General features: G+C 38.4%; 1 long non-coding RNA gene across 1 annotated transcript; it reads left to right on the top strand.

The window, feature by feature from the left end:
* The first annotated feature begins 8,630 nt into the window (after nucleotides 1-8,630).
* On the top strand, nucleotides 8,631-12,687 carry LOC141560887 (uncharacterized). The gene is made up of 4 exons (XR_012487868.1): nucleotides 8,631-9,315; nucleotides 9,517-9,644; nucleotides 10,789-10,908; nucleotides 12,375-12,687. It is a non-coding gene; the product is annotated as an uncharacterized LOC141560887 (long non-coding RNA).
* The last annotated feature ends 1,142 nt before the right edge of the window (nucleotides 12,688-13,829 follow it).

Genomic DNA, 13,829 nt, shown 5'->3' with positions numbered 1-13,829 from the left:
CTGTTGTGTTCTAGCCAGAGAAGTCCCAGAGAAGCTAGGAAGTGGCCCTGCTGAAGTCTTTTGGATCTTCCTGGAGGAGCAGAGCAGCCATTCCATACCTGGAGGGCAATTCAGAATGACAAGGGACTGGCTTAGAGATTTGCATCCAGGTGCTTCCCCTCAGCTCCAGGCGAAGGCTGAGCCAGAAAATAATTGGTGTCCCCACAGGCTTGTGCTAGAGCCCCCCATTCCCCCTTTGAAGTTTCTTCTGCCTGACTTGTGCTCATTATAATCTATATGACTGAAATGTAAAATTTCTGTTTCTGAAAATCTAACCTTTCTTCAGAAGTTGGGAACCTAAATCCCCTGGATGAAGAAGGGGGATAGTAAGAGTGCTAGAAAAGCAAATGGGTGCTCTGGAGCCAGCAAGATTGGAGATGGGAAAACCCCTTCTGATTTGATTCCATAGATAGTGGCAAACCTCAGGTTAGCCACAAAAGATGTTTGCACTGAATGATAAAGCTGGAACAATACCTCTTGTGAATTGATGTACAGGCCCTGGCAATAAAATGAAACCAAACTAACTCCCAAGCAGAATGCAGCCTTCATTGGATGAAGGGCCCCAGAAGGCTTTGACAAGCCAGTCAAGCCGGCTTCCAGAGCTAGTGCTTAGTTTGGCCTTGGGAATCCTCCCAGGGTGTGGAAGAGAAGGTGGTCTGGATTGCTCTCTGACAGCACCTTCTCATCCTCCATCTTGGGCTTTCCACTTCTGGGCTTGGGCTTGGAGGGTCTCATCTACAGAAAACCACCTCCTTGAGGGCAAGAACTGTTGGAGCTTTTCCGTGGTAGCTCTGCCATTTTTCCACTTCGAATCACTTCCAATTTACCAATATTTCTTAAGGAAACAAGCATTTATTAAACTCCTATGTACCAAGCACTGTGCTAAGCACTTTACATATATTCTCTCCTCAACAACACTGGGAGGTAGGTGCTATTATCCACACTCTCAGTTAAAGAAACTGAGGCAACAGGTCAGCAAAATAGAGGCTAGATTGAAACAGATCTTGTCTTGTACAGACAACTCTGGCCTAATTAACAAGGGGATTCTAGATCTGCAGCGTTCAATGGGGTGTTTTCCAAATTCTATATGATGAAAGTTACCTGATAAAGCTGTCTGGGGTCTTAACTGTGGCCCTAGCTCCTCTTGCTTTTCAGCCAAAACGTAGGTTCCATCCCAAGAGCAATATGGGGGCTTAGCTCCCTTTCCCGCTGGCTGCTTCTACTCATGTCCCCAGTTTCTGGTCCCTGTGTCTTTTGTGACCATATCATTCATTTGGTAGCCTACCTCACCCATCTTCCTTAGACTACTCAATCAGCAAAGCACAACTAAACAAGGAGCAAACATATATTACATACTTACTAGGGGTCATGTATTACACTAGACCTTGGAGACATAAAGATGAAAACAAAATGGTCTTGGTTCATGGGTGGAGCCAAGATGGTGGAGAAGATACACCGCGACTGTGTAAGCTCCTTTCTTCCCTCACAACCAACTAGATTTACTCAGCCTCAGAAATAGCGCTGGACTGATAGAATCCACAAGGACTGGAAGCACGACTTACCAGCTGAAGAGAATCTGGAATTTGAACAGGAAAGGTCAGCTCCCAGGGGAGGAAGAAGAGAGGCCAGTGCAGACGGTGGGGTGGTGGCACACTGCGCTGATCGCGCTGGGGAGGGCTCTGGGATCAGAGAATCCACTGAGATAGAAGAATCTGGCACAGGCTGTTAGCTCTTCTCTGCTTATAATACAGCAGTTCAGAAGAGAAATCTCAGCAACTTTAAAATTTAAAACCAGATTGGATCTTCCTGGATCCCGGGGGTGACTCAGCACATCTTGGCACTGGTGGGTGTGGCCGACATAGGCAATCCAGGCTTTCACCTGGGGGGTAGTTAAGAGATTGAAAAGTGGGCGGGGCTGTAACTCATATTGCCTGGCTTGGCTAGAGGCTGTGGAATGGAAGTCCCAGAGAAGCAGAACCTTTGAACTAGGGACCGCGGTTTCTGGCAGACACTTCCAGTGTGAGCGCAGGGGCTTTTCAGGTCACCTGCTGCAGACATCCACGTCTCAACCAGACACATAGGCTAGGCTTTGAGTCGCCTTTACTGTACAGTCTCAAACATCAGGGAAGCCACTAGAACACAGTGCCCTCAAAGCACAGCACTGCTGATCGCCTCTGAGGCACTTCCAGGGAGGGGGTGGGGAACTCTCTCCCAGAGCTCTCTCTTAGCTCAGGCGCAGGGGCCGCTGCATCCATCAAGTCTGGGAAGAAGTGGTAAAGAAAGAAAGAAATAATTTCCTACCCCAGGGACAGACCCGAAAAGATTTTTTAAGTATGAGCAAAAAGCCCCCCAAAAATATAGATTCCTTCTACACAGAGAAAGAGCAGGTATCCAACCCCAAGGAAGTTAACAGCAGAGAGTCAGCAGATAACAACCTAAAGGGGAATAATTCCTGCCCCCCATCACATAACTCTCTCCTTGAAGAGACTATTAAAAAGTTAAGAGAGTTTGAAGAAAAATGGGGAAAGGAAAGAGAATAACAACGTTGTGAAATTGGGGTTGGAAAAAATAAAGAATTCACAGGAGATGCAGGGAAACAAAATTAGTGAATTAGAAAAGGTAAAAAAAAAAAACAGGAAAGTAGGATTTCTGAACTGGAGAAGATAAAAAAATCTCAAGAAAATAGTATTTCTGAATTGGAGAACATAAAAGAGTCCCAAGAAAATAGGATTTCTGAATTGGAAGAAGAAAATAATTCTCAAAAAAAAAAATTAGGGAAATGGAAAAAAAAAATCAATAGAGCAAAAATAACTCATTTAAAAACGAAATTGGGCATTTACAAAAAGAAGTAAAAACTGTGAATGAAGAAAATAACTCCTTAAAATTCAGGATGGAACAAATAGAAATCAATGATTCACTGAGAACCCAAGAATCAGTCAAACAAAACAAAAAAAAAAAAAAAAATGAAAAGCTGGAGAATAACGTCAAATACTTACTGGGAAATTCTATAGACCTGGAAAATAGATCTAGGAGAGATAATCTGCGGATCATTGGACTTCCCAAAAACTATGACCAAAATAAGATCCTAGATTCTATTTTACAGGAAATTATTAAAGAGAACTGTCCAGAGATAATAGAAACAGAGGGGAAAGTAGATGTTGTAAGAATTCATCGAACTCCTTCTGAAATAGACCCTAAAAAAGAACACCACGGAATATTGTGCCTAAGCTGCAGAATTAGCACACAAAGGAGAAAATCCTGCAAGCAGCTAGAAAAAAACAATTTAAATACCAAGGGGCCACAATAAGGATCACACAAGATCTGGCTGCCTCCACATTAAAAGATAGAAGGGCCTGGAACCTGATATTCCGAAAGGCAAAAGATCAAGGATTGCAACCATGAATAAACTACCCAGCTAAGTTTAGCATCTTTTTCCATGGAAGAAGATGGTCATTCAATGCAATAGAGGAATTCCATATGTTTCTAAGAAAAAAACCAGACTTAAACAAAAAATTTGATCTATATCCACAAGACTGAAGAGAAACAGAAAAAGGTACACAGAACCCTTGAGAACTATATCTCTGTTGTGGGTATATAGAAAGTACACATGGATAATTTGATTTTACTGATATAAAAGAAAAAAAAAAGGAGGGGGTGTAGTAAAAGGAAGGGGGTATTATCAGAAAAAGGGTTGGGTGTGATAAAAAGAGGGAAACTACATCCCAGGAAGAGGCATAGAAAATACACCATATCTGAGGGAATTTAGAGAGGGGGAGAATCATTGTGTAAATCTTACTCTCATCAGAAGAGACTCAAAGAGTAAATAATTGTCATATTTGTTTTTCAGAGAATTCTCTCTCACCTCATTAAAAGGGGGGAGAGGAAAAAGGAAAAGGAAAAGGAGAATAAGGGAAGGGATGTGGAGGGAGGGGGGAGGGACACACAAAAAAGGGAGGGCTGCGTGTCACAAGGGGGGTCTATAAATTAAATATCGGGGAAGGGGTTCAGGGGGGTCAAGGGAAAAGGCATAATCTGGGGATAATATGATGGCAGGTAATACAGAATTAGTAATTTTAACTGTAAATGTGAATGGGATGAATGCTCCCATCAAATGGAGACGGATAGCAGACTGGATCAAAAATCAGAACCCTACAATATGTTGTTTACAGGAAACACACTTAAATCAGGGAGATATATATATAGAGAGAGTAAAGGTAAAAGGTTGGAGCAGAATCTATTACGCTTCAGGTAAAGCCAAAAAAGCAGGGGTAGATATCCTTATCTCAGATCAAGCAAAAGCCGAAGATGATCTAATTAAAAGTTATAAGGAAGGAAACTATATCTTGCTGAAAGGTAGCATAAATAATGAAGCCATATCGATACTAAACATATATGCACCAAGTGGTATAGCATCTAACTTTCTAAAGGAAAAGTTAAGAGAGTTGCAAGAAGAAATAGACAGTAAAACTATAATAGTGGGAGATCTCCTCCTTGCACTCTCAGATTTAGACAAATCAAACCACAAAACAAACAAGAAAGAAATTAAAAAAGTAAAGAGAACATTAGAAAAACTAGGTATGATAGATCTTTGGAGAAAACTGAATGGCAATAGAAAGGAATATACTTTCTTCTCAGCAGTTCATGGATCCTATACAAAAATTGACCATGTAATAGGACATAAAGATCTCAAAATTCAATGTAGGAAGGCAGAAATAATAAATGCCTTCTTCTCAGACCACAATGCAATAAAAGCTACATTCAGTAAAAAGTTAGGGATAAATAGACCAAAAAGTAATTGGAAACTGAATAATCTCATCTTAAAGAATGACTGGGTGAAAGAGCAAATTATAGAAACAATAATTTCACCCAAGATAATGACAATGATGAGACATCATACCAAAATCTGTGGGATGCAGCTAAAGCAGTAATAAGGGGAAATTTTATATCTTTAGAGGCTTCTATGAAGAAAATAGAGAAAGAGAAGATTAACGAATTGGGCTTGCAACTTAAAAGGCCAGAAAAAGACCAAATAAAAAACCCCCAACCAAAAATTAAACTTGAAATACAAAAATTAAAAGGAGAAATCAATAATATTGAAAGTAAAAAACTATTGAATTAATAAATAAAACCAAGAGTTGGTTTTATGAAAAAGCCAATAAAATAGATAAACCTTTGGTAAATCTGATCAGAAAAACGAAAGAGGAAAATCAAATTGTTAGTCTTACAAATGAAAAGGGGGACCTTTCCACCAATGAAGAGGAAATTAGAGAAATAATGTGTTACTTTACCCAACTTTATGCCAATAAATTTGATAACTTAAGTGAAATGGATGACTTCCTCCAAAAATATAGGCTTCTTAGATTAACAGAGGAGGAAATAAATTGCTTAAATAGTCCCATTTCAGAAAAAAAAATAGACCAAGGTATTAATCAACTCCCCAGGAAAAATCCCCAGGACCAGATGGATTTACATGTGAATTCTACCAAACATTTAAAGAACAATTTGCCCCAATGCTATATAAACTATTTGAAAAAATAGGGAATGAAGGAGTCCTGCCAAACTCCTTTTATGACACAGACATGGTACTGATACCTAAACCAGGTCGATCGAAAACTGAGAAAGAAAATTATAGACCAATTTCCTTAATGAATATTGATGCTAAAATCTTAAATAAGATATTAGCAAAAAGACTTCAGAAAATCATCCCCAGGATAATATACTATGATCAAGTAGGATTCATACCAGGAATGCAGGGCTGGTTTAATATTAGGAAAACTATTAGTATAATTGACCATATTAATAATCAAATTAATAAAAACCATATGATCATCTCAATAGATGCAGAAAAAGCATTTGACAAAATCCAACATCCATTCCTACTAAAAACTCTTGAGAGTATAGGAATAAATGGATTCTTCCTTAGAATAATCAGGAGCATATATTTAAGACCTTCAGTAAGCATAATATGCAATAGAAATAAACTGCAACCTTTCCCTGTAAGATCAGGAGTGAAACAAGGTTGCCCACTATCACCATTACTATTCAATATAGTACTAGAAACGCTAGCCTCGGCAATAAGAGCCAAGAGAGATTCAAGGAATTAGAGTAGGAAATGAGGAAATCAAACTATCACTCTTTGCAGATGACATGATGGTATACTTAGAGAACCCCAAAGACTCTGCTAAAAAGCTATTAGAGAGAATTCAGAATTTTAGCAAAGTGGCAGGATACAAAATAAATCCACATAAATCCTCAGCATTCTTATATATCACCAACAAAATGCAACAGGAAGAGATACAAAGAGAAATTCCATTCCAAACAAATGTTGAGAGTACAAAGTATTTGGGAATCCATTTACCAAAGAATAGTCAGGAATTATATGAGAAAAATTACAAAACACTTGCCACAAAAATAGTCAGATTTAAATAATTGGAAAGACATTCAGTGCTCTTGGGTAGGCCGAGCGAATATAATAAAGATGACAATACTCCCCAAACTAATCTATTTATTTAGTGCTATACCAATCAGACTCCCAAGAAACTATTTTAATGATCTAGAAAAAATAACAACAAAATCCTTTTGGAAGAATATGCAAGGGAACTAATGAAAAAAAAGTCAGAGGAAGGTGGTCCAAGTGTACCCGATCTAAAGCTATATTATATAGCAGCAGTCACCAAAACCATTTGGTACTGGCTAAGAAATAGAACGGTAGATCAGTGGAACAGATTAGATACAAAGGACAAAAAAGGGTACATCTATAGCAATCTAATCTTTGACAAACCCAAAGATACCACCATTAGGGACAAAAATTCATTATTCGGAAAAAAAAACTGTTGGGAAAACTGGAAATTAGTATGGCAGAAATTAGATATGGATCCACACTTAACACCATGATCAAAATGGGTCCATGATTTAGGCATAAAGAATGAGATCATAAATAGATTAGAGGAACAGAGAATAGTCTACCTCTCAGACCTGTGGAGGAGGAAGGAATTTATGACCAGAGGAGAACTAGAGAGCATTATTGATCACAAAATAGAAGATTTTGATTACATCAAACTAAAAAGTTTCTCTACAAACAATAGTAATGCAAACAAGATTAGAATGGAAGTAACAAATTGGCAAAATATTTTTAAAAGTAAAGGTCCTGACAAAAGTCTCATTTCCAAAATATATAGAGAACTGACCCTGATTTATAGGAAACCAAACCATTCTCCAATTGATAAATGGTCAAGGGATATGAACAGACAATTCTCAGATGATGAAATTGAAACTATTTCCACTCATATGAAAGAGTGTTCCAAATCACTACTGATCAGAGAAATGCAAATTAAGACAACTCTGAGATACCACTACACACCTGTCAGATTGGCTAAGATGACAGGAACAAATAATGATGAATGTTGGAGGGGCTGTGGGAAAACTGGGACACTGATACATTGTTGGGGGAGTTGTGGAAGAATCCAGCCATTCTGGAGAGCAATTTGGAACTATGCCCAAAAAGTTATCAAACTGTGCATACCCTTTGACCCAGCATTGCTGTTATTGGGATTATATCCCAAAGAAATACTAAAGAGCGGAAAGGGACCTGCATGTGCCAAAATGTTTGTGGCAGCTCTTTTTGTTGTAGCTAGAAACTGGAAGTTGAATGGATGTCCATCAGTTGGAAAATGGTTGGGTAAATTGTGGTATATGAAGGTTATGGAATATTAGTGCTCTGTAAGAAATGACCAGCAGGAGGAATACAGAGAGGCCTGGAGAGACTTAAATCAACTGTTGCTGAATGAAATGAATAGAACCAGAAGATCACTGTACATTTCAACAACAATACTGTATGAGGATGTATTCTGATGGAAGTGGAAATGTTCAACATGTTCAACAAGAAGATCCAACTCACTTCCAGTTGATCAATGATGGACAGAAATAACTACACCCAGAGAAGGAACACTGGGAAGTGAATGTAAAGGGTTAGCACTACTGTCTATCTACCCAGGTTACTTATACCTTCGGAATCTAATACTTAATGTGCAACAAGAAAATGGTATTTACACACATATATTGTATCTAGGGTATATTGTAACACATGTAAAATGTATGGGATTGCCTGTCATCGGGGGGGGGGAGAGAATGGAGGGGGGGGATAATTTGGAAAAATGAATTAAAAAAAATGGTCTTGCCCTCAAAGTTTACATATTATTGCGGAAAATGATGTCAACAAAAAAAAGTAGGAAGAAAATCTCTGCATAAGCAAGATAATTGTATAAATATTTTTATATACATTGGATTTATCATATATTTTCACATATTTAACATGTAATTACAGGTCACCCAGGCTAGGAGGTGGAAGGAAGGAGGGGGAATGTTGGAACAGGAGGTTTAGCAAGGCTCAGTGTTGAAAACTTGCCATTTCATATGTTTTTTAAATAAAAAGGTTTCCTAAAAAATATTTTTAAAAGAAAACCTCTGCATACAGCCTGAGCAAAATCCTCATCTGATGAGCAGTTGCCTTGCTTACCTTAGCCATGGAGACCTCATTGGGTGATGCCCATTGTGACATGCTCTAGTTCATTGTGACATGCCTGAGAACACCCAAGGTTTTCTGACTTAAAGGTGATGATCTCGCCACAACAACCCAGTTGGATCCTGAAAGCAAAGGGAGTAGGATGTGTGTATAGAAGAATGGATGAGTGGACAAATAGACTATTAGACTAGATACATAGATAACTGGTGATGGATGGATGGGATAGATAGTATAGACAAATAGATTGAATAGATACACTTGATGCATAGTTAAAAAGATAATGATGAATAGATAAGTGAAAAGATAGATTTATAGTAGAAAAGTTTATAGGTAGAATAGAGATTTATAGGAAGAAAAGTGATATATAGGTAGAAAAGAGATTTATAAGTAGAAAAGCGATTCATAGGCAGAAAAGAGATTTATAGGAAGAAAAGCGATTCATAGGTAGAAAAGAGATTTATAGGAAGAAAAGCAATTTATAAGTAGAAAAGATTTATAGTAATTAAAGCGATTTATAAGTAGAAAACAGATTATTAGATAAAAAAAGTGATTTTTAATTAGACAAGAGATTTATAGGTAGAAAAGGGGTTTATAGGCAGAAGAGAATGAATAGCTGCATTAAATATACATAGATAATGATTGAGTCAATGGAGGGTTAGGTAAATCAGTAAATAAATTACTGGAAAAAGAGATCCTTTCTGGTCCTCATCAGCATCATACCAAGTGCTCCTGTCAAAGATTGAGACTGCCTTCAGGTCAGTATTAAACTATTATATTTTATTCTTCAATATTATAGAAGCTAAAATGGTTGCTTTCTATCTGGCTTGGGAAATATTTGACTTCTCTTTCCTTCCCTCTTCCCCCACCCGCAAAAAATTCCAGTTTGTGGATGGTTATTCCAGTAGATCAAATGGACACATATCTTTCACTTATGCTGTAACATTTTACCTTTTCAGGCATCCTATAAGCCACTGCTAAAGCAGAGGAGATACTGAACCACTTGTGACCAGATGCTGGTGATATTGAAGGCATGTCTTCGGACCTCAGTGATCTACATAAACTGGGATTTAGCATGTTCATGAAGGTAAAGCAGCTATATAGAGATAATCTATCTTCAGTTTCCCTCCTGCAGTCAGTGTTAATAAGGGGTTGAAGGTAGGGCCAGGTTGCTGACTAACCCTATATGTACTAGAAGTACAAATAATCTGGGAAATAGAGAGCCTACCTTTACAAACAAACAAACAATCAAAAGCAGATTCTTTGAGTTCAGAAACTATTTTCTTTTTCATCATCCTATGCCTGGTTCCCAGAAACAAGATGACTTGCTCATATTAGAGGTTTCATAAATGCTTGTTGAATTCAGTTACATATAGATGAAGACCTTTTCTAAAATTATTGGCAGCTGGCTGGTACAGTGGATAACACTGTTGGACCACACTTGAATCAGCACCTGATTTCAAACACCAACTGTAGGACTCTGGGCAAGTCACTTAATCTGTGTTTGCCTCAATTTCCTCATCTGTAAAATGGGAATGGTACAATCATTTTTGCTCCACCGAGAATAAGCCTTTGAGAAATATTTGGTTTCAAGTAGAGTCACAGCATCGTGGATTTTGAGCTGGCGGGAATATTTCAGGGTTTCTGCTTCCATATTTTACAGAGAAAGTTACTGAGACTCAGGGTGGTTAAGTATATTTAGTATATTGTCCCAGCGCATACAGGTTGTAAAAGGCAGAGACAAGAGTCAAACAGATCCTGTTTATACTATCATGTTAACTCTAAGTGTTCATTACATATGTGTGTATGTGTGTGCATATATGTGTGTGTATATTTCCATACTTCAATCTTTTAACCTATAGCTAAACATATTAATTCTTAAAAAAAAAAAAAAAAAAAAAGGTGGTGGGATGGGATACGGGAAAGACACTGTAATAAAGTAACATTAAACAAGTGGAATTTTGCTGTGCTGATTATTTCTTACCTGCATGACTTTTTATTATCACTTAAACTCCCTGAGCGTCAGTTTCCTCACATGTTAAATGAGATACTTGAGCTCCACGACCACAAGGAGACTACATTTCTAGTTCTAAAGTTCTGATTCCACAGCTGAAAATCTACGAACATTATGTCCTAACGTAAGATCTTTATTTGATCATTAATGAGTCATATATTAACCTGACATGCTTGTCTGATGGCTGACCCCATCCTTGTTATGGTGAATGTTACAGGTGAGCCGACCTCATCCCGGTGACCATCCACTCCAGATCCTCTTTGTGGTTGGTGGGGTAACGATATCGGAAGCCTAAATGGTGAAAGATCTTGTTTCTTCCCTGAAGCCTGGAACACAGGTACTGAACCCTAAATAACAGGACATGCATCTCCCTGGCTCAAGGATGGGAGAGCCTGGCTGTTCCCATAAGGGTGGGTCTGAGCCTTAGGGGTAGCATCAGAGAAAACATGGTCTATATAACTTTGGAGATGGTGAAGCACTGTGTAAATGTCAGATACTATTCTTACTACTACTATTATTACTCGTACTCTTACACCTATTATTATTACTACTACTTCTACTATTACTCCTCTTCCTACTCCTATTAGTATCACTCTTAAGATTACTACTATTACTCTTCCACCAACTACTACAATTACTCCCACTCTTATTACTGTTACTATTCATACTACTCCCATTCCTTCTAGTTCTCTTCCTCCTGCTACTACTACTATCATTGCTCTTATTCCTATTAATACTCCTTCTACTACCACTACTACTATTATTTGTAATACTACCTTTACTATTACTATTACTATTACTTTACTATTACTATTACTTTACTATTACTATTACTACTATTTCTACTACTAGTAGTGTAACTTCTATTCCTAGTATTATTACTATTGCTTTTACTACTTATTCAACAAAAAAAAGAAGTAGGAAGAAAATCTCTGCATAAGCAAGATAATTGCATAAATATTTTTATATACATTGGATTTATCATATATTTTCACATATTTAACATGTAATTACCGGTCATCTAGGGAAGGAGGTGGAAGGAAGGAGGGGGAATGTTGGAACAGCAGGTTTCACAAGGCTCAGTGTTGAAAACTTTCCCCTTCATATGTTTTCTAAAATAAAAAGGTTTCCTAAAAAATATTTTTAAAAGAAAACCTCCGCATAAAGCCTGGCACAATCCTCATCTGATGAGCAGTTTCCTTGCTTACCTTGGCCATGGAGACCTCATTGTGTGATGCTCATTGTGACGCGCCGGAGAACACCCAAACTTTTCTGACTTAAAGGTGATGATCTCGCCACAACAACCCAGTTGGATCCTGACAGCAAAGGGAGTAGTATGTGAATATGAGAATGGATGAGTGGACAAATAGACCAATAGACTAGATACATAGAAAACTGGTGATGGATGGATGGGATAGATAGGATACACAAATAGATTGAATAGATACACTTGATGCATAGTTAAAAAGATAATGATGGATAGATAAGTGAAAAGATAGATTTGTAGTAGAAATGTTTATAGGTAGAAAAGAGATTTATAGGAAGAAAAGCCATTTATAGGTAGAAAAGAGATTTATAATAAAGTGATTTATAATAGAAAAGAGATTTTTAGATTAAAAAAGGGATTTATAAGCAGAAAAGAGATTTATAGGTAGAAACGAGATTTATAGGCAGAAGAGAATGAATAGCTGGATTAAAATATACAAACACCCCCCAAAAAATATTGCAGTTTATGGATGGTTTTTCCAGTATATTAAAAGGACACATATCTTTCACTTATGCTGTAACATTTTACCTTTTCAGGCAACCTATAAGCCAATACTGAAGCAAAGGAGATACTGAACCCAGAGTGACCAGATTCTGGCGATATTGAACACATGTTTTCGGGCCTTGAAGATCTACTTCAAACGGGATTTAGATTGTTGTTGGGGATTTTTGATCTATACTTTGGAGTTTATTGTACTGGTGGGGGGAAGGGGACAGATGATGTTGCTGATTGTTGTTGGGGAGTTTTGATCTATACTTTGGAGTTTATTGTACTGGTGGGGGGAAGGGGACAGATGTTGCGGAGTTTGATGGGGTTTTTAAAATAAAAAGTTTTTTTCTGTTTCCAAAAGTGTCAAGTTGTCATTCTTTCAGCTTCCACATGATTAGTGATATTTCCCAGTTTCTTCTGTGCTATCTAGTGATTAGATTTGCCAGCTCGTTAATCTAAAGAAATACTTGTTGGCAAACTTATTGGGTAAATTAAATTTTTCCCTTATTTGCAGCTAGCCCATACTGCTGATGGGTAAAGCTGGCTATATCCTATCTGGGTTTGGGAATAAGAGAGGGAGGCAGATTTCTTCTTCTTTGAGATTGTGAAACAACTGTAACCAGGACCTTTGCCATCAGAGGCTTGGGACCGTCTGAAAGTCTGGGAGCAAAGAGCTATTGGGGGTTAACAAGCAGCAGGTCTGTTGTGTTCTAGCCAGAGAAGTCCCAGAGAAGCTAGGAAGTGGCCCTGCTGAAGTCTTTTGGATCTTCCTGGAGGAGCAGAGCAGCCATTCCATACCTGGAGGGCAATTCAGAATGACAAGGGACTGGCTTAGAGATTTGCATCCAGGTGCTTCCCCTCAGCTCCAGGCGAAGGCTGAGCCAGAAAATAATTGGTGTCCCCACAGGCTTGTGCTAGAGCCCCCCATTCCCCCTTTGAAGTTTCTTCTGCCTGACTTGTGCTCATTATAATCTATATGACTGAAATGTAAAATTTCTGTTTCTGAAAATCTAACCTTTCTTCAGAAGTTGGGAACCTAAATCCCCTGGATGAAGAAGGGGGATAGTAAGAGTGCTAGAAAAGCAAATGGGTGCTCTGGAGCCAGCAAGATTGGAGATGGGAAAACCCCTTCTGATTTGATTCCATAGATAGTGGCAAACCTCAGGTTAGCCACAAAAGATGTTTGCACTGAATGATAAAGCTGGAACAATACCTCTTGTGAATTGATGTACAGGCCCTGGCAATAAAATGAAACCAAACTAACTCCCAAGCAGAATGCAGCCTTCATTGGATGAAGGGCCCCAGAAGGCTTTGACAAGCCAGTCAAGCCGGCTTCCAGAGCTAGTGCTTAGTTTGGCCTTGGGAATCCTCCCAGGGTGTGGAAGAGAAGGTGGTCTGGATGGCTCTCTGACAGCACCTTCTCATCCTCCATCTTGGGCTTTCCACTTCTGGGCTTGGGCTTGGAGGGTCTCATCTACAGAAAACCACCTCCTTGAGGGCAA

The sequence above is a fragment of the Sminthopsis crassicaudata genome, chromosome 3 (assembly GCF_048593235.1).
Source record: "Sminthopsis crassicaudata isolate SCR6 chromosome 3, ASM4859323v1, whole genome shotgun sequence".
Taxonomy (NCBI): Eukaryota; Metazoa; Chordata; class Mammalia; order Dasyuromorphia; family Dasyuridae; genus Sminthopsis; species Sminthopsis crassicaudata.
The sequence above is the reverse complement of the archived record's forward strand: the minus strand, read 5'-3'. Positions and strand labels throughout refer to the sequence as shown.